Here is a 22,593-nt window from a genome sequence, read left to right on the forward strand (position 1 = left end):
CCGCAGATTGCTGCAGATTCCTATGCTGGGCCATCATTATGTGTCAGTGTGCAAACCATTCAAGGAAACATCTCGTGTAGCCTTGATGACTACACGACACAAAGCCCTACGTGAACACCGACATTGGGTGGTTGCCTGTGCGGACGAGTGTAGTTTCAAATTGTATCAAACGGATGGACGCCTATGGATATGGAGACAACCTCATGAATCCATGGATGCTGCATGTCATCATGGGACTGTTCAAGATGGTGGACGCTCAGTAATGGTGTGAGGCGTGTGCAGTTGGAGTACCGAGCGAGGTGTCGCAGTGGCTAGCACACTAGACTCGCATTCGGGAGGACGACGGTTCAATCCCGCGTCCGGCCATCCTGATTTAGATTTTCCGTGATTTCCCTAAATCATTCCAGGCAAATGCCAGGATGGTTCCTTGAAAGGGCACGGCCGACTTCCTTCCCTAATCCAGTGAGACCGATGACCTCGCTGTGTGGTCTCCTCCACCAAACAACAACAAAAAAGCAGTTGGAGTGATATGTGAGCCGTGAAATGTGTAAAAACGAATCTGACACGTGACACTTACATAAGCATCCTGTCTGATCACCTGCATCCATTAATGTCCATTGTGCATTGGGCAATTACTTAAGGACAGCGTGACACCCCATACTTTCAGAATTGCTACAGAATGGCTCCAGGAATCCACTTCTGAGTTTAAAAACTACATCTGGCCACCACACTCCCCTGGACATGAACATTATTGAGCGTAATTGGATTGCCTTACAACGTGCTGTTCGAAGAGGTCTCCACCTCCTCGTACTCTTACCGATGTATGGGCAGCCCTGCAGGATTCATGGTGTTAATTCCCTCCAGCACTACTTCAGACATTAGTCGTGTCGATGCCACGTTGTGTTGCGTCGTTTTTGAGTGCTCGCGGAGGTCCTACACGATATCATACAGGCGTACCAGTTTCTTCGGCTATTCAACGTATGTTTCAGAATATGGACTCCCAAACATTCATGGAAAACTAATTTCACTTACAAGGATGAGGTATGCGTGTAAGTGATGATGATAACTGAGAAAATACTACATCCAATGCTGTTGTACAAACTTTATATTGTAAATTTCATTTAAACTGGTATATTGTTACGTTTTTAGAAGCAGGTGAAAAGAAACCAGGCCGTTCACAATCATAATTTTAAAATACATCTTTTTGGAACAATTATTTCTTCGTATTCATCAAGTCTACCAAGAAGAACTTCATCAAAACAGAAAGCATTTCAAATTGTAGTACTGCAGAAGACTGTTGGTCAGTTGGGTGGATATTAGAACTGATGAAACTAGATAATTCGAATTGGAAAGAAAGGAAATTCTTGGTACAACTTGACAGTGAAATGCTGAAGTTCGAAGGAATCTGAGGGAACAGCAGTTTGGAGGGGGAATTGTAAAGAGAGACCAAAACTTAACTATAATACATGGGTTAAAGTAGATGTAGGGTGCAGTAGTTATGCAGGGATGAATGGGCTCCCACAAGATAGGCTAGCATGTAGCAATTAACGGGGTCGCTGGAAGATACTATAAAATCTAACGATATCTTTCTGCTGAGAGAAAAGTAGTGAACTCTACCTGGTCGAATTTTAAAAACGCCTGTCTCATTCTACGTTTTTTTCGTTTTTCAATGGAGTGTTAAATATCGAGCAAACGATTTTAAGTTTTTTTGTTTTGTTTTTTTGTTTTTTTTAATAAACTGTAGTATGCATCACGTCGTAAGATGGCCAAGTTCAGCGTTCGGCGCATCTGCCTCTACTAACCGCCGGTAGACAATGAGGTTTAGTCTGCCTCCTGGCACGTTGCCGCGAATAGCAATGGACGGCGATACGTATCCACCTCCCAAGTGTAATGTTGTCTTACTTCACTTGCTATTCAGTTTTATTGATTGCTGTCGACAGCAACACCTTTTAAGTGATGCCAATAAGGAAAGTGTTTACCGCAACACGTTAGCAAATATCAACCCCTCCATGCTGCTTGTCTCTCTCTCTCTCTCTCTCTCTCTCTCTCTCTCTCTTTCCCTCCCTCTATATATGTTTATCTCTGTGACTAGAGCCACCTTCTGACATTAAACGCGTTGTAGATTTGTCTTTAGGACAGTAGTGCACTGCAGCGATGTGACTATACATTCTCGCTGTTTCAGGAGAACGATCCCCATCCTGTGTCCCTCCGGTGGCAGACATCGGCTCCAGAGATGGTGAGTCGCAATACTCCAATGTTTTGTAAAATTAGGTATCTCTGTCCTCCTATATCAATACTGTAAATTGTTGCATGGGGGCTTAATTAAATAAAAAAAATGCAAATATTTTTTTAGTAGCTGTACGTCCGATTACGCAAGTCTCGTAAACGGCTGGCCCTGACTAGTTTTATTACGCAATCTGACTGCATGAAACAACAACAAAGAATGAAAAGAAATTTTCAGTTAATACAATTAATTAATTAAGTCCCCAGCAACTATAAAACCTACGAAACCAACAAAGCACAAGTGTAGCTGTTCTGTATGTGGTAGTATGACTCAACGCACATCTGGCACGGTTCTTCTTCAACAAGACAAGAATTTTTAAATACCAATTATACTGACGTGATAAAAGAAAATTACAAATACTATAATTGTGCAAGAAAACCAAAATTCCACTCTAATACAAGAACACACGCCAGATGCTTTGTTGACTGAACCTGTAATGACACATTATTCAGGTCACTTAAAGAATAAAAGAATAAAAGAAAATACCTCCATATATATTGACGAAATGCACTCTGACCATTACAATATTTCCATTAGAACAACATCTGCTATCTCTCCCATCAAATAACTGCATAAAACATGGAACAAACACTCCCTACTACCACATATCCACTCCTAGTTCACGACAAACAGTGTCCACCACAACCTCTCGGCCAGAACTGCCTGCCGCTACGTCTCAATAATCACTGCCAGTGGAGGCGGCGGAACAATACTCTCTGGCGCGATTTCTGGCGCTGTGGCTCAGTGTAGCCACCTTTCATATGCCCCTCCTCCACGGGCTAGAATTTGATGGTATTTTTGCCAGCATTGGTGGTGAAAATACCACCAAATTCGTCAAAAAAAGTACAGACAAAAATAAAAGATAATATTAATACGTAAATATCATATAACTAGATAAAATTTTGGCTTTGCACTGACCTTTCAATAGCCTAATATATAAAATACACTAATCAATACAAATTCTTTCATACATGTGACTTTACATAATAGTTTACACAAATATCATGTGGTTAAACAGTTCAATCAATAGCGTCAGCAATGACGAATATGTACAGGTAAGAGTCTCATAACTTTTCACAAACAGTAATAAACAAAAAATCACTTTATACAAATATTCACAACAAGTAGTTGACAGTTCCAGCAGTAGCACCCAGCACTGTTGAATAGGTGCTGCAGCAACAAGTGACATCATCTCAGTAGAAGCAGTTCATCAGTGGCACCCAGCAATGTCGAGTAGGTGCAGACTCCAACAGGTGACATCATTTCAGTAGAAGCAGTCCATCAGTGGCAACCAGCATTGTGGAACAGGTGCAGACTCCAACAGGTGACATCATTTCAGTAGAAGCAGTCCATCAGTGGCACCCAGCATTGTGGAACAGGTGCAGACTCCAACAGGTGACATCATTTCAGTAGAAGCAGTCCATCAGTGGCACCCAGCAATGTTGAGTAGGTGCAGACTCCAACAGGTGATACCATTTCAGTAGAAGCAGTTCATCAGTGGCACCCAGCAATGTTGAGTAGGTGCAGACAGCAAGAAGTTACATCATTTCAGTAGAAGCAGTTCCATCTGTGGTACCCAGCAATGTTGAAGAGGTACAGACAGCAAGAAGTAACATCATTTCAGTAGAAGCAGTTCCATCTGTGGTACCCAGCAATGTTGAAGAGGTACAGACAGCAAGAAGTAACATCATTTCAGTAGAAGCAGTTCCATCTGTGGTACCCAGCAATGTTGAAGAGGTACACACAGCAACAAGTCACATTTCTCAGTAGAAGCAGTTCATCAGTGGCACCCAGCATTGTTGAGTAGGTGCAGACACCGACAAATGACATTAAACAACTATCACTGATCACACTGTTCCTCGGCAAAAATTAAACATGTCCTCGTGGCACCAATCATGTAGAAAAAGTACAAGTAACAGTCCATAATATTTACTATCACTGATCAGACAGTTCAAGCATGAACAATAGTTTGAATACACATACAAATGCTTTTACACTAAACATACAAATCATAACAAACACACAAATGATATCAGATAATTGTCATATTAACTATTACAAATACACAAACATCAGTAAACCTATAATATTTATGGGTGTCAGTGCAAGCCACTACAAACAAATAAAATAATATTTAGGAGATAGATGGGTAGGATTAGGAAAGGAAAACACACAAAACACACTCACTCATCTTTCATCCACATTAAGTACTACTGTGTAATTGAATAGTGTTAACTGTGTGAATCCACTTTTGTCAAAATTTCATGTTCATCATGTGTATCAAGTAGTAGTGACAGCAATGTATAACAGTCAATAATAGTTAAGTCAACGTCATAGTCATCATGTCAAGACCAAAATGTACGGTTGCTGAACAACTGTCAGTGTGCCAAGATATGCAACTTCCTGTCTCCAAAAAAAAGTACATACTGCTTAGTGATTTAACAAAGTGTGTGTAGACAATCTTCCTTCCATTTTAGTGTTCTAGTCTGCTATCTTCATCCTCCTTGTTCCATATAGACCAACAACAACAACAAAAATATGCACCTCACTTATTTTACCTCTTATACACCATAACTCCAATCAACTTCATATAATCTCAATACCTCCATAATACCTCTCCAATACGTCGATACATATAAACCTTATTGCCAGTATCATTTCACTTCCATAACAACTCTTTCCTCTAGTCAGTCTCCTCGATCGAGTACAGATAAAATCCTAATGCAAACCTCCTCATCCCATACAATCCGAAGACACACTGTCAACACACAACCTCTGTGTAATCCATCTGACCAAAATCTTCTACTCATTATGAATTATAAACAAAGAATGCATACATGACCTCTAACAGACTTAGTTCGAATACTCTCAGTAATTAAGTACGATTACGGAGTGTGAATGATCCTAATATTTCACAGTGTGTACACCACTTCAAGAATTATGGCAAACAGAAGCAAACATGTGGAGTATTTCTTGTGTCAAGTGTAACTTCCTATTTCAATTGCTCACGAAAAATGCAGTGTAATAACTGTGTTGGTATGTCATGTCGTTAGCTTCCTTCCTATTGGCATACATTTATACAGCTTTCATAAAACCTCCAGCTCATGTGACTTCTATGAAGTTTCTTGTACTAATGTCGTTCGTCAAATTATAGCAGTTCATTTTCTTATCTTAAAAATATAAGGCACTGAGCGTAAGCAAAGCAAGCAATAGCGAGTAAATATACCAGTAGTGAACAGAATGTCAACAAGTGGATGCAGCACAATTTCTATAACGAGGCTTCGCCAAGCGAACAATCCGTAACCCATATCACATCGTAACCCACACTCCATGTCCGTACACTGTACATCAGCATTGCTATATACCAAATTAAAGTATAGTTATGACAACAAGCAGAAATGTGTAAATGTGCAATCCATACGCATAGCAGTAAACATATATCTTACGTACTAAACAGGTCATTAGCATCGTATCTTAATAAGTAAACATGAAGGCGCAAGCAGATAAATCACAAAGTATAACTTACATACCTAACCACATCAGCACAATTAATCAGGTGACAATTATAATTTAAATAAATAGGCACAGCAGGCACATAATTAAAAATATGACATCAGTGAGAAAGCAGTGTAGCCAAGCGATGCATAATATACACAAGTAACAATCCAGTTCATTAATAATCATTGTCAGAATCAGTTAACGTACGCAAGCACGTCGCTTCACAAGTAATTTCATTGAACATGTAATTAGCACAAAGTATGAATCACGTAATCGCGAGCAGCAAATTACGTCTAAAGTACGTACCTAAGTGGAAATATGTTACCTGAAAAATAAACTCAATTAATAATTACCTTTTTAGTTTATTACTTTCTTCTTCGAAATGACATTTTTCCTGAAATTTTCTCGATAGCAAGTCGTCTTAACGTCGGACACGCACAGAATTTACCTGAAGTTCTTAAATATTTTATAGAACCGTATCCTGAAAAATACTGAATGTTAATAACAGAATTCATCAAGTCACTATAGCTTTATACTGAATTTAGTCGGAGAAATTAGACTGTGTATTTATTTACGGCTGTCAGTGCATTCGCACTGAGCACTCGATCAGCTGTAGGCGCGTGACGTAGGAAATGATTGTTTGCGGTCAACGACTGCCTTGTGTGGCGCGCAGACTTGACTGTTGCTTTGAGTATATGCCGCCGCCAAAACACAGCGCGGTATCCTTGTACTCTCCGTGTGTTTACATACAACTGTTAGTTTCTCAAAAGTATGTCATTCCTAAAAAATTTTTCAAAAGTATATCATTCCACAAAAATTTTAACGTTAGATATATGATGTATTCCCTTAGAGCGTCGTGATTTAAGAGTTTCTACTTCGATAGTGTTATCATGAATAATTTTGCGAATTCTATATGGGCCGTTATAAAGCAGAAAAAATTTACGACACAAGCCTTTTCCTTTGTGAGACAAACGATGAGCCTTAATTAACACCTTCTGACCAACTGACAAGATTTTTAAACGACCAGGACGCTTAGCTGATTTCTCTCTTCTAGCAGCCGCAGATGCAATATTTTGTAGAGCCAGGTTGACAACTTCAGAATGCCGCAGTTTCCGTGTAGGCGGAAAAGGAACGATTTCAGAAATGCGATTTGTCGGTGCTTTGTTTTTTAATATCAGTATAGGCGGTAAAGAAGTTGAATCATTAGGGAGTTGGTGTATAAAATATTCTCGGTATTCTTGCCGCGTCAGTTCTAGATAAAATCTCGAGCTTTCGACGATTACCTCCATCGTCATCGTCAGGAGCTGACTGTCTCCACTGCTGCTATGGTAGCCTCTATATAGCCCGAAGACGGCTTCTGATTGGTCGGCTTCTGATTGGTTGGCGATTACGTGCTGCTGTCTCAGACGGTGTCACTGTGTGCGCCGGTGGCGCCACCGCTTCCGTTTAAACGTAAACCTTGGAAGGAACGTCTCTGCTGCTTCTCTGCATCAAGCGCTCGTTTCCACGCACAGCTCAGATGGTATCCGCTATCGCGGTTAAAGTTCTTTTGGCTCATTCTGATTTCAACAGCCTCCTTAATAACCGAATCCCAGTACGTGGAGGCATGGGACAGAATTTTAGTTTCATCGAACAATATTTTGTGTTTGTTCGTGAGGCTGTGCTCCGCAATTGCCGATTTCTCAAGCTCTCTATTTTTAATGTGGCGTTGGTGTTCTGCGCAGCGTTCGGAAACGGTACGAATAGTCTGACCTATATAATTGCTTCCACACTCACAGGGTATATTATAAACACCGGGGACCCTGAGGTCGAGATTGTCCTTAACAGGGCGCATCATCTCCTTAATTCTCTTAGGAGGACGAAAAATCGGTCTAATGCCACGTCTACGCAGGACTCTTCCTACTTTGCTGGAAATTGCGCCACAAAAAGGAAGAACCGCAATTGGTGTATCATCCTGTGAGGTTGCAGCATTATCACGTTTCCTTCTTTTGGAGAACGCTGCCTTTATGTCGCGTGCACTATAGCCGTTCTTTCGGAACACGTTCTTTAGGTGATTAATCTCGAACCTTAAGTGGTCCTCGTCAGAAACAGTTTTGGCTCTATATACCAACGTGTTCAAAACGGCTCTCTTCTGAGCAGGGTGATGGAAACTCTGTGCGTTCAGGTATAAATCGGTATGCGTCGGCTTACGGTATACAGAGTGGCCAAGACGTCCGTCCGTCTGTCGTTGTACTAAAACGTCTAAGAAAGGCAGTCTCCCTTCCTTCTCCATCTCGACAGTGAACTGGATGTTCGAATGGATGCTGTTCATGTGTTCAATGAATTCTTTAAGAGCTTCTTCGCCGTGTGGCCAGATCATAAATGTATCGTCAACGTAACGATAAAATAAGGACGGACGGAGGGGAGCCGAATTTAGTGCACGTTCTTCAAAATTCTCCATAAAAAAGTTAGCCAGTGATGGAGACAACGGAGAGCCCATTGCCATACCGTCTGTCATTTCATAAAATTTATTACCATACAAGAAGTAGGTGGTCGTCATCACGTGCCGGAACAATTTTATAGTTTCAGGAGGAAAAAGATCCGCCAGCATTTTCAAAGGGTCCTCCACAGGAACTTTTGTGAACAGCGACACCACATCCAGGCTGACTAAAATGTCATTTGGACCAACTCTAATATCTTTGATTTTCTCAATGAACATCTGGGAGTTTTTGATGTGATGTTCACACCGGCCAACTATAGGAGTCATCAACTTTGTTAAGTATTTGGCCAGCTTATAAGTAGGAGAACCAATTGCACTGACAATAGGTCTCATGGGAACATTCTCCTTATGGAGCTTCGGTAGTCCGTACAACCTGGGCGGTCGAGGAGCTCGGACTCTGAGATTTTTTGTAATATCGTCTGGAAGCCCAGAATTTTTCAGTAACTTCATGGTTTTTCTGCTGTACGTCAAAGTTGGGTCCCGTTTAAGACACTTATACGTACTGTCCTCCAACAGTGAAGTCATTTTTCTATGATATTCGGTAGTATTAAGGACCACGGTGGCATTTCCTTTGTCAGCTGGTAATATGACAAGATCTTCATCCTTATATTACAGAAGACAAGTCGGGCGATCGTCAGAGAAAGATTACGACACACAAGGTACGAACTGGATCTTAATGCACGAAGCTTATACAGTTGCCATCTTTTGTTATCTACAGTTCTCTTGCCGTTTGACTGGGAGTGGGTCGATATGACGACGGCTGCTCATCAAAGAGCTCATCTTAGCAATACATCTGCTAGACAAGTAAAGAAATTTGAGCATCTTGTAGCTGTGCAAAGATCAGAGTCAGCGCATGAAACAGCACGCACTGTCGTCAACCTGTCGGGCAAGAACCTGGACAAAGGAGCCATCTCGGCCCTTAATAAAGGTTTGAACTTTGCTCCTACACCACGTACTATACCCATCGTGGATCTTATCAGTGGAGTAGAACAGGCTGTGCGGCATCTTGCACAGGACGACGCCGACGAAGTGAGACTTGTTACCAGTCGCTTTCTGGCATCAGCTAAGCCTCCCAGGTCTAATATCAGTAGAGAGGAGAGGGAGGGGCTCCGTTTACTTCAGAAGGATGAAGATCTTGTCATATTACCAGCTGACAAAGGAAATGCCACCGTGGTCCTTAATACTACCGAATATCATAGAAAAATGACTTCACTGTTGGAGGACAGTACGTATAAGTGTCTTAAACGGGACCCAACTTTGACGTACAGCAGAAAAACCATGAAGTTACTGAAAAATTCTGGGCTTCCAGACGATATTACAAAAAATCTCAGAGTCCGAGCTCCTCTACCGCCCAGGTTGTACGGACTACCGAAGCTCCATAAGGAGAATGTTCCCATGAGACCTATTGTCAGTGCAATTGGTTCTCCTACTTATAAGCTGGCCAAATACTTAACAAAGTTGATGACTCCTATAGTTGGCCGGTGTGAACATCACATCAAAAACTCCCAGATGTTCATTGAGAAAATCAAAGATATTAGAGTTGGTCCAAATGACATTTTAGTCAGCCTGGATGTGGTGTCGCTGTTCACAAAAGTTCCTGTGGAGGACACTTTGAAAATGCTGGCGGATCTTTTTCCTCCTGAAACTATAAAATTGTTCCGGCACGTGATGACGACCACCTACTTCTTGTATGGTAATAAATTTTATGAAATGACAGACGGTATGGCAATGGGCTCTCCGTTGTCTCCATCACTGGCTAACTTTTTTATGGAGAATTTTGAAGAACGTGCACTAAATTCGGCTCCCCTCCGTCCGTCCTTATTTTATCGTTACGTTGACGATACATTTATGATCTGGCCACACGGCGAAGAAGCTCTTAAAGAATTCATTGAACACATGAACAGCATCCATTCGAACATCCAGTTCACTGTCGAGATGGAGAAGGAAGGGAGACTGCCTTTCTTAGACGTTTTAGTACAACGACAGACGGACGGACGTCTTGGCCACTCTGTATACCGTAAGCCGACGCATACCGATTTATACCTGAACGCACAGAGTTTCCATCACCCTGCTCAGAAGAGAGCCGTTTTGAACACGTTGGTATATAGAGCCAAAACTGTTTCTGACGAGGACCACTTAAGGTTCGAGATTAATCACCTAAAGAACGTGTTCCGAAAGAACGGCTATAGTGCACGCGACATAAAGGCAGCGTTCTCCAAAAGAAGGAAACGTGATAATGCTGCAACCTCACAGGATGATACACCAATTGCGGTTCTTCCTTTTTGTGGCGCAATTTCCAGCAAAGTAGGAAGAGTCCTGCGTAGACGTGGCATTAGACCGATTTTTCGTCCTCCTAAGAGAATTAAGGAGATGATGCGCCCTGTTAAGGACAATCTCGACCTCAGGGTCCCCGGTGTTTATAATATACCCTGTGAGTGTGGAAGCAATTATATAGGTCAGACTATTCGTACCGTTTCCGAACGCTGCGCAGAACACCAACGCCACATTAAAAATAGAGAGCTTGAGAAATCGGCAATTGCGGAGCACAGCCTCACGAACAAACACAAAATATTGTTCGATGAAACTAAAATTCTGTCCCATGCCTCCACGTACTGGGATTCGGTTATTAAGGAGGCTGTTGAAATCAGAATGAGCCAAAAGAACTTTAACCGCGATAGCGGATACCATCTGAGCTGTGCGTGGAAACGAGCGCTTGATGCAGAGAAGCAGCAGAGACGTTCCTTCCAAGGTTTACGTTTAAACGGAAGCGGTGGCGCCACCGGCGCACACAGTGACACCGTCTGAGACAGCAGCACGTAATCGCCAACCAATCAGAAGCCGACCAATCAGAAGCCGTCTTCGGGCTATATAGAGGCTACCATAGCAGCAGTGGAGACAGTCAGCTCCTGACGATGACGATGGAGGTAATCGTCGAAAGCTCGAGATTTTATCTAGAACTGACGCGGCAAGAATACCGAGAATATTTTATACATAAGTGCCGCCGCGAAAAACTTCGTTCTCCATTAGGGAGTTCATTCAGAATGTTTTGAAAAATATGAAGATACTGATCCCACGTTCTGTGATTCTGATGACAATAAAGACGACACAATTTATTGATTTCCTTCACCCATCTCTCTGAAGCGTTAGATTGAGGGTGAAAAAGTGAAATGAAAATTGGTTTAATTTTACGACGCCGTAGAGTACGAAGCCAAATTTTAGAACGAAACTGTGATCCATTATCTGATATAACCTTATCAACATGACCAACTTCTTTAATAAAATGGTTAATGAAAGCATTAGATACTGAACGAGCTGTTGCTTTGCGTAACGGTGTAAAACACACATATTTTGATGTCAACTCCACTGCTACGAAAATGTACGCAAAACCATTAGTAGATCGAACCACTGGACGGAACAAATCAACTGCAGCCATGTCCTTTAATTTTGCTGGAATGATAGGAAACAACGGTGCTCTGTGAGAAACTGTCGGCGGCTTAGCCTTTTGACATAATTTGCATTTGGCCAGAACAAATCGAATATGTTTTCCAATATTATTGAAGTAGCAATTTTCTCGTAATTTATGAAAGCATTTTCTGGGACCAAAGTGTGCATAACTGAAATGCGTATACCAAATCAGCTTATTAACCCACTCATCAGGAATACAAACTAACCAAACAGAGTTGTCGACCGATTTTCGTTTAAAAATAATTTTCCAGGTAGTTCGCAAAAACGAGGTGTGGCCAAATCGTCCAATCTAACAAAGCGTCTAAGAAAATTACAGACACCAAGGAAACTACGAACATCACGTTTTGTGGTAGGAACAGCATAATTACGAATAGCGTCTAATTTCTCTGGATCAGGAAGAATACCTTCTGTAGAAATAATGTGACCGAGAAATTTCACCTGTGAACGTCCAAATTCAGATTTTTCTAAGTTCACTGTAATGCCAACTCTTGCAAAGATACGTAATAATGAATCCAAAATTTTGTTGTGCTCACTCCAAGAACGTTTAGCAATAAGAATATCTTTAACATATGAAGTAATATTGTCACGAAGATAAACAGGTAAAATTTCGTTTAAACTAGGAATGAATGCTGCTGAAGGTACAGTAAGTCCAAACGGTAATTTCCAAAGTCACTTTTGGGTAAAATAGTCATATCCGGTTATTTTTTAGCGTCTCTCTAGATAGATTGATAGTCGAAGAGTTGTTTTGATAGATGCAAAGAATAGTAAAAGAGTAGGCAGCGGTACAGAATACTAAAAGGGAAATAGCACCACTACAGCTCGGGGCCCTATGCTCGCTACGGCACATATTCACTTAGAGTAGTGAATCCCCTGAGGACTTTAATAGCTGCACATAAATTTCAGTTTGTGACTTAGTGGCAAATTTGGCGGAAGTGCGTACGTAAATTGATCTAACCATGAACATGGATGTATGTCATTGTTAGAATTACGAAAGATCTTAAATTTCCGAACAGTGAAAAAGTGTTTATAGTCAAAGTTTTCGCCTCGTGGCGACAAAGACCTACCGCGTCTGTCCCAGTCCGAATGTCGATTATTGTAAAGTTCGCGCGCCTGGCGCTCTCTTGTTGCATCCCGTAAATGAAACAAATTATTTTCTTCAAACCCTTCTGCTAAACTAACACTTGTCAATTTATCTAAGATCTCCTCAACTCTTTCCGATGAGTCACTTAATTGTTCGTTCTGTTTATTTACGTCTTCTGTGAATGTCGCGACTCGGGTTTCGGTGTTGTCACATTTAGTAGTTAACTGTTTACACTGTTGCGTTAAGCTATTTATTCTGTCATTTGGTACGGATTCCTCGATTCCTTCAATTATTTCTTCCTTAACGTGTGCACGTTGTAAACTTAATTCTGAAAATTTCTGTACTATCACGCGATCTTTTTCTTCCTGTTCTCTGCCCTGTTCCTCCTGCCTGATTTCTGTTGAAATTAAGCTATTATTGTGAGCCTTCAAAATCGGTTGCACTTCTTCTCTAATTTCTTTATTTGATTCGTCTTTCATGTATTTGAAACATGTCCCTGTTCGTGAGCCTAACTGTGTTTCCATTGTTCCCATATCAGTTTCTAATTCAGATCGTAACTGTGATCCCACTGCTTTCATCTCGGTTTCAATTGTTCCTACTTTTGAGCATAACCGTGTTGTCATTGCTCTTAATTCAGATCCCATTTTTTTTAAATTCAGATCTAAACTGTGTTTCCATTCGTGCTCCCAAATTTAATATAGCACCCATCAACTGCTCCATATCTTCTGTCGTTAACCACGCAATCTGAGAATTTTTCGATTGTGAAAAATTTTGAACTGTTTCCGGACTATTTTCCCGACTTATTAAATTGTTTTTAACACCATTATTCATCATACTGTTGTCCTGTGTTGGCGAGTTCGCCATGTCAACAATTTCGTTATTCTGACTATTCATCATTTTTGCCTGTTTCATTGACCGCGTAGTCATTTACAAAATATACCAAACTCGTCACTATATGAAAATTACACACAATGACACTTTATCACCAACAATACCATTTACATGAAATGTTTCCCTCAAACACGATTAATCGAACAATTGAAATAATTGCACTATAATTGTCAAACACGTATACAAGACAACAAATCAAATTCTGAGAAAAAAATACCATTAGAAGAATGACAATTACCAAATCTACACATGCAACATAGACTACAATTACTAAACTACAGATTACTACAACAATACTACTGTCACTATTTTTACAATCAGAAGATTCCAAGGGACGATCCTGGCAGGGTCGCCACGTGCATGGGGGCTTAATTAAATAAAAAAAATGCAAATATTTTTTTAGTAGCTGTACGTCCGATTACGCAAGTCTCGTAAACGGCTGGCCCTGACTAGTTTTATTACGCAATCTGACTGCATGAAACAACAACAAAGAATGAAAAGAAATTTTCAGTTAATACAATTAATTAATTAAGTCCCCAGCAACTATAAAACCTACGAAACCAACAAAGCACAAGTGTAGCTGTTCTGTATGTGGTAGTATGACTCAACGCACATCTGGCACGGTTCTTCTTCAACAAGACAAGAATTTTTAAGTACCAATTATACTGACGTGATAAAAGAAAATTACAAATACTATAATTGTGCAAGAAAACCAAAATTCCACTCTAATACAAGAACACACGCCAGATGCTTTGTTGACTGAACCTGTAATGACACATTATTCAGGTCACTTAAAGAATAAAAGAATAAAAGAAAATACCTCCATATATATTGACGAAATGCACTCTGACCATTACAATATTTCCATTAGAACAACATCTGCTATCTCTCCCATCAAATAACTGCATAAAACATGGAACAAACACTCCCTACTACCACATATCCACTCCGAGTTCACGACAAACAGTGTCCACCACAACCTCTCGGCCAGAACTGCCTGCCGCTACGTCTCAATAATCACTGCCAGTGGAGGCGGCGGAACAATACTCTCTGGCGCGATTTCTGGCGCTGTGGCTCAGTGTAGCCACCTTTCATTGTATATGATAGTAACTCCGTATAAATACTACATATGCAGTGGAACTGTATGTGCAACGCCGTTGGTAAGGTATAGGGTTGGTAAGCGTATCACAACGGCTGCTGGAGTGGAATGCTGATCCGTTTGAGGATACAAAAATTTATTTTCAACATGTTAATTAAAACAGAGCACTGGTAATAACACAATGATTAAACAGCAGTGATCTACACCGATTATTCAGTTGTATAGAAGCAATGAGAACAATTAAAAAATACTTTAAAAGAAAAACATCCTTGTGGCCTCAGCTATAAATTAATAAAGCATTACATTACACAAATGTAGCTTTAACATAACTGCAGTTCTGAGCTCACTAGTCGTGAAATTAAGTCAATTATCAGGCCTTGTGAATATGAAAAATAACAGTAAAGCCTGTTAGGTTTCAAAAATGCTGAAATATCAAGTCTCATAAATTCTCGAACTGTTATGTTATGATAGCCCGAAAGATCTACACAGCAATCCTTTCTCGACGTTTGGCGTTCACATCGGACACCCGTCTGAATTCCGTGCACGAGAGCTCACGTGACAACAATAGGCAGGAGGGCCTGCGTACACCAATAACGGTTCCTAGAACACACAAACCCATTATTAATACACAGTTCACTAAAATACTAAGACCAAGAGCCAAGCACTGGGTAGCGCCAAATGCAGGAAAAGATGTTAAACGTTATAGTTACTATTAAATGGTTCATTACACAATCTCCAATGACGTCAATTTCACTTGATAAATTTATAAACCACAACTAGCTGAAGGTGGTGATGACCAGACAATTTGCACGCAACACCGTTTGACGGCGCAAATTTGTTACTATTATAGTTTCCAACTAGGAAGAAGTCTGCAATTCCATTTTAAATTAGCGGCTGATGTTTTATACAGAGAATAATCTTCGATTCATTAAATTGACCACTTAACATATTAGCAATAATAAAGTAAAAAAAAATGAATCGCCAAATATCGGTCACATTTGTAATGGTTCTAATGGCTCTGAGCACTATGGGACTTAACATATATGGTCATCAGTCCCCTAGAACTTAGAACTACTTAAACCTAACTAACCTAAGGACATCACACAACACCCAGTCATCACGAGGCAGAGACATTTGTAATGCAACGGGACCAGGACACAGCGCAGTTAGATGGATTTCCAATACCAAGTATCGCGGACCCTCGTCCAAATGGTTTAAGAAATGACTAGCGGTAATCAAAGTGGCTACACGCAGCAATGACATCCTAAAGTTAAAAAAAAATGGTTCAAATGGCTCTGAGCACTATGGGACTTAACATCAGTGGTCATCAGTCCCCTAGAACTTAGAACTACTTAAACCTAACTAACCTAAGGACATCACACACATCCATGCCCGAGGCAGGATTCGAACCTGCGACCGTAGCAGTCGCGCAGCTCCGGACTGAGCGCCTAGAACCGCGAGACCACCGCGGCCGGCTCCGAAAGTTCCACCACAAAATGGCTCATCACTTCAGTTTCGTGCAGGAGCTCGCCGTTAACGTGGACGCCAGGGTAAACTCCCGCGCTCTCGTCAGGATTCGAGAGAGACACGACTCTTAAACAGAGCCTGTGTTGACCGGTGACTGCTTCCGCACTCCAGTTTCGCTGGAGGATGCTAAGTTCACCGGACTTGGATACGATGTGACGTCATTATGACGTATACACGCTAAATCGAAAACGATAGAAAGCGTATATCGACTATTCGACTTTTGTAAACTTTCGAGAGGTTGTGACAAGGTAGCGCTGTGCTCTGCGCCATTCTTTTAAATGTGTTTTGCCTTCCTTGCGTTTAAATCGTGTATTGTACTGTGTTTGTGTCCTGTGCGTTGTTTTTCGTTTGCTCGTTTCTAGTTATGTGTTCAGCATTCGAGAGACTAATGAGAGAAAAGCTGAAAGAGTTCAGCATCGATGACGACGGGCAATTGCGCGGTTATTGTGAATCTCAAGCAGAAATTGATGTACTTCTGACCCAGCTGAAGTGCGTCGTTTATTCGTACTCGGTGAGAAGAAGCACTCAGCAGCCAAAATCTTTAGATGCGTCAGGACACTAACCTTTGGTTAAGATTATATTGAGAAATCGACTTCCCCTCGTATTTCATCTCCGGTCGACGATTTTTCTTCAACAATGCCTCATATTTTTCGTTTTAAGTTCAAAATTCTATCATTCTAGACACCAGTCATTACTGGACACTAAGGTACCTGTCTCTGCGGTCCGAGTGTAAAATTACTTGGAATTATGGTTGATAAAAGATTATCTTGGGATGGACATATAAATTACTTAGCTAAAAAACTTGCACGAGTTCTCTTTCAGCTATGTAAATTAAGAAAAAAAAGTAAGCAAGTGTATGCTGCTACAATCTAATATGTACTGACAAGACCAATCGTATGAAACCATACTAAAATAGTGATAATAAATAAATATTATTTTCGGCGTAAGCGTTCAATACAACAATCACACAATCTAATCTGGTCGGGACATAAGAAGACTTCACTTTTTTACGAAACGTGTTGTCCGTGGTGTTCTCAAGGCCACGGTGAGGAATATTTCTATTAATATCCAGTTCTTTTACTTTTATTTTGGCGAAATACATATACGCTGCCACACTGAGCTGTTATCAGAATCGCACGTGTCAAAACAAATCACTAGCTGAGGACAGTTTAGAATCTCGAACGTTCGTAAAAGTCGATAGGTGTGTTAATCGACTAAAGCGTATATACGTAATAATGACGTCACATCATATCCAGGTTGGGTGAACTTCGCATCCTCCAGTTCCGCTTACCACCGACCCAGGCGCCGGAACGTCAACACCGTGCGACCTCGCAGTACACCAACCGCCGACCGGCTACTCGTGATGCTCCGTGCAGTGTCCTCCCTCTGTCACTGCCGCCGACCGAGTCTCCCCTACCTCGCGAGCCGCGGCCGCCCTGAACAGAGGGCGCCAACAAACCAGGACGCCGCAAAGCGCGTCACTTCGTCAGAGAAACTATCCTGCCAAGGGCATCGCAGGAAGTCACGGCTGAGTCGTATCTTACAAAAATATGGACGTACCCATAGTCACCTTGCGCAGCATCTCAGAGGTTATTGGGAAGACTTCCTCAAAACTTTTGCTTAAATCTTCCTTAGTCTTGGGCCGAAACTGTGCCGCATGTAACTTAATTAATCCTGACAGTTAGTTCCATACCATAGTTAAGTCCGCGATTCGAGCTGGCCATTTGAGTGTAGCTGGAGACGTTGCTGAACAACACTCAGTCCAGTGACCTCCAAATCATGCAGCAACGAAGCGACTCATGTAAATAACAATTTGTGCTGGAGATCCATTCTGTGTAAGCACATATCATCCGCAAATCCCTTTTCTTCGAACTAAACATTTTAGCAACAGGCCAAAATAAGAATTACCATTCACATGTCCTTCAAAAAAATACTGTGTGGTTAGGTAACGTGACGACCTCCCGGCTGATGTAATAACTTGTGATATGCTCCTTTCTAATTCTTGCACATAATAGAAATGTTTCTTAGACGGCAAACTACATTATTGCCATGTGAGCTGCATCATAACCCCCATTAATCAGAAAAGACACACCTTTTGGAAAAGGAAACAACAAGTGAGAGGATCCGTTGGTCTACGGGTAGCGTCTTGGATCAGTAAGCAAATGTCCTGAGTTTCAGTTTCGAACCTAGTATTTCGTAAATTTTGAATGAGTAACATCAGCAATGACAGCCAGAACATTCCGGACCGGGGAGGCGCCTATGTTGTACCGACTGCATATTCAAAGTGGGCCAATTGACAGGCAAAGTTTCAGGTATAGCTTTCCCTAAAAGTCAGAAGAAACACCAATGATCAACAACATGAGGGTGCAGAAGGCTTAAAGAGATATAAAGTGTATCCGTGGACGTGAGGCTAGTAACTGCCAAGAGATTCCAGGTAAGTCACCCATTCGGATCTTGAGGACGGAACTGCCAAGCGGGACGCAGCAAAGAGTAAACAGATTGAAAAACTAACGAAAAGTTAACATATGAATTTGGGTACTAAAATTATATAATCTAAAATTTTTAATACAAAATCTCTATCTAGGAACAGTAGGGGTCAGAGAAGGTAACCAACAGAAGACTATTTCCTCAGATTAATATGGGGAAACATCAACAGCAACAGATAATATTATAACGCGAGTAGCATAGCTTATGAGTAGGAATATGGGCCTGAGATTGGGTTACCGTGACCAGTTCAGTGGTAGGGCAGTTCTCATCAGAATTACAGAAAACCAGCTCCCACAAAAACGATTAACACAGTTGTGTACGTTGTGAGATCAGAGTGTCGCAGAATTTAAGTGACATCACATTCGCCATCCACCATTCAAGTTATCGCAGTTTCCACGAGCGCAACTATGGCCTTAAGTCATTTCCAAGTTGTTGCAGGTGCTAAAAACACAGCAGTAGTTAACATTTACCGTTAGCTACTTGAAAATGATTTAAGGTTGAAAATCCAATCATGAAAATTGTAATAAATAATACAGTCGACGATGAATATGATATTTATGAAATATTAGTTAAGGTAACTAAGTCGACGGGACAAGCAGAAGAGGCACAAGAAGTTGTAATAACAGGGAAATAGTATTGCAGTATGTGAAAGGAGATTAGATTATACTCTGATAATGATGGGGCATTGAAACTCTATAGAAGGGGACGTTATAGAAGATAGTTACTTGACAATAAGGCTTTATTAGTAGGAATCAGAGGGGAGAAAATCTAATCGAATTTTGCAGCAAATTTTAGTTAGTAATAGCGAATACACTATTCAGAACTCACAGAGGAAGAGTCACACTTGAAAAATGCCAAGAGACACGGGAAGCGTACCGCTGGATTACATCACGGTCGACAGAGAATCCGAAATCGGGTATTGGTTTGTACGACCTATACGGAAGCAGACATAAACGCCGACCACAGTTTAGTAATGATGATAATTGGACAGAAATATATTATCACCATAGGGAACAATGAACGTGTAAAGAAGCGGTATACAGAAGTACTGAAGAATGATGAGACAAGTTATGCTGATGAACGTAGGTAGATGGAAAGCAACTGCGAAGAAACCTTGCGTAATAGAAGAAATATTCCAGAGATAAAAAAGGAGGAAGTTAAAAAGTGTTTACTGAAGTACAGGAATACAGCCATACAAGTCACTTACAACAAATCGAAAAAGAAATAATCATTCGCCGGACTGATTCAGCATATACACATATCAAAAAAAGTTTTGCATCACCTCGGCTCCCGGAACTCCTGAAGATAGACGTTGACTGTGGATATTGTTTCACAGGCACAGTCCCTTTGACTGTTTAGTGATGTTACTAAGCCCGCCCAGATGTAAACAACCACCCACGAGCAGCGCCTATTAGACGAAGGGGGCCAACAGCCGATCGGTTCCAGTTACTCCATCAGGAAGGAGGTACACAGCTTGTGTTCAACGATGCCTAGACGGTCAATACCGCGGTTCCATTACGTCCGAGTTGTTACTTTGTGTCAGGAATGGCTTTCACCAAGAGAAGTGTCCAGGCGTCTCGGAGTGAACCAAAGCGAAGTTTTTCGGACATGGTCGCGATACAGAGAGACAGGAACTGTCGATGACACACCTCGCTCAGGCCGCCCAAGGGCTACTTCTGCAGATCCATATTTGCAACGACACCATGCAGCGCAGTACAGATGGGCCCAACAACATGCAGAATGCACCGCTCAGGATTGGCATCACCTTCTCTTCACCAGTGAGTGTCGCATATGCCTTCAACCAGACAATCGTCGGAGACATGTTTGGAGGCAACCTGGTCAGGCTAAACGCCTTATACACACTGTCCAGCGAGTGCAATAGCGGGGAGGTTCCCTACTGTTTTGCGGTGGCATTATGTGGGGCCGACGTACGCCACTGGTGGTCATAGAAGACGCCGTAACGGCTGTACGATACGTGAATGCCATGCTCCGACCGATAGTGCAACCATATCGACAGCGTATTGGCGAGGCATTCCTCTTCATGGACGACAATTCGCTCCCCCATCGTGCACATTTTGTGAATGACTTCCTTCAGGATAACGACATCGCTCGACTAGAGTGGCCAGCATGTTCTCCAGACATGAACCCTATCTATCATGCCTGGCATAGATTGAAAAGGGAGTTTATGGGCGACAAGTCCCACCAACCACTCTGAGGGATCTAAACTGAATCGCCGTTGAGGAGTGGTAGAATCTGGACCAACAGTGCCTTGATGAACTTGTGGATAGTATACCACGACGAAAACAGGCATGCATCAGTGCAAGAGGACGTGCTACTGGGCATTAGAGGTACCGGTTTGTATAGCAATCTGGACCACCACCTCTGAAGGTATCGCTGTATGGTGGTACAACATGCAATGTGAGGTTGAGCAATAAAAATGGAGGAAATGATGTTTATGTCGATCTCTATTCCAATTTTCTGTACAGGTGCCAGAACTCTCGGAACCGAGGTGATCCAAAACTTTTTGATGTCTGTAGAAAATTCATAACAAGCTTCATTGAAGATTAAAGCCGGAGAGTCAACATTAGAAATTATTCCATCACATGTCGTCTTTGGTGCAGCCTTCTATTGGCACTATTTGAAAACCAGTCGTAGGTTGCAGAATGTTTCTTATTAACTTAAGAACGACGCGTTTCGCCCGGATAGGACATCATCAAGCTACCCGAAAATATAAGTGGACGACAAAATTACTATAAATGCAGCGTGGACCTGTTTTGAACTATTATAGAAACAAATAAGCTTCAAAAACTGACCGAATAAAATTATATAGGTAAACGTAATGTAACACATTGTAAAAGACCAGATATTGCCTGACAATAAACATCAGCCAAGAAGACCTGCTAGCGCATAAAACACACCAAAAGGCAGCCTATATGGAAAAATATTAATAATTTATTAAATAAATCAGGCATTAGTAGAAAGCAAAGGAGGAACCGAAAAATTCGAACGTACACTACAACGGTCCAAGAGGCCCGTCCGCATATATATGAATGATAAGAGCTCATACAAAGTATTTGCCTAGTAGTATTGACCGTTACCAAGCGGCACTGCCGTCGGGTTTACAGTGTGATACGGCGTAAAATTCAAATAGCAACGATTAAATTAAGAAGTAAATAGAACGTAATAGAGCATTGGGAATATAGACACTGGATACCAGATAGAAAAGTATGCACGGAGAAATAGAAAAATTTATGCTCAAAAGCGGTGTAAGAGAATAAAGAAACAGAATATATAAAACAATAAAATAAAGATTAAATTGGCAGTATATGGCTAAAAGGTACCAATGCCAAAAAGATAAAATACAGCAGCATACTCAAGACAAGCGACTTAGACCCTGAAAATAAAAAGCGAAAAACTAGGAAGCCGTTTAAAAATCGGAAACATGCAATCGTAAAAAACCTGATACCTGATTCTAGCTTGATAACAGATTATTCAGTAACGTATCCTTCTTAGCGTGTCAATGTTTTAACCATTTGCATCCCTTCAAGCAGACTGAACCTCTTACCTTTGGGAGCGTGGTGCCCCGAGCGCAGGCGGGCGGTGGTGCTCAGCAAAGGTAGAATTATGCTTAATCTCTCCCTGCTTAATGAGGAAATGCTCCTTAAATATAATTTTAAAAGTCCTTCCCGTCTGGCCAAAATAGCTCGCACTACTCGGGCGTATATACGTCAGAGGCAGCGTGTTTATCATACATGGGACGCCCCTTATATTTTCAGATAACG

The sequence above is a fragment of the Schistocerca cancellata genome, chromosome 9 (assembly GCF_023864275.1).
Source record: "Schistocerca cancellata isolate TAMUIC-IGC-003103 chromosome 9, iqSchCanc2.1, whole genome shotgun sequence".
NCBI lineage: Eukaryota > Metazoa > Arthropoda > Insecta > Orthoptera > Acrididae > Schistocerca > Schistocerca cancellata.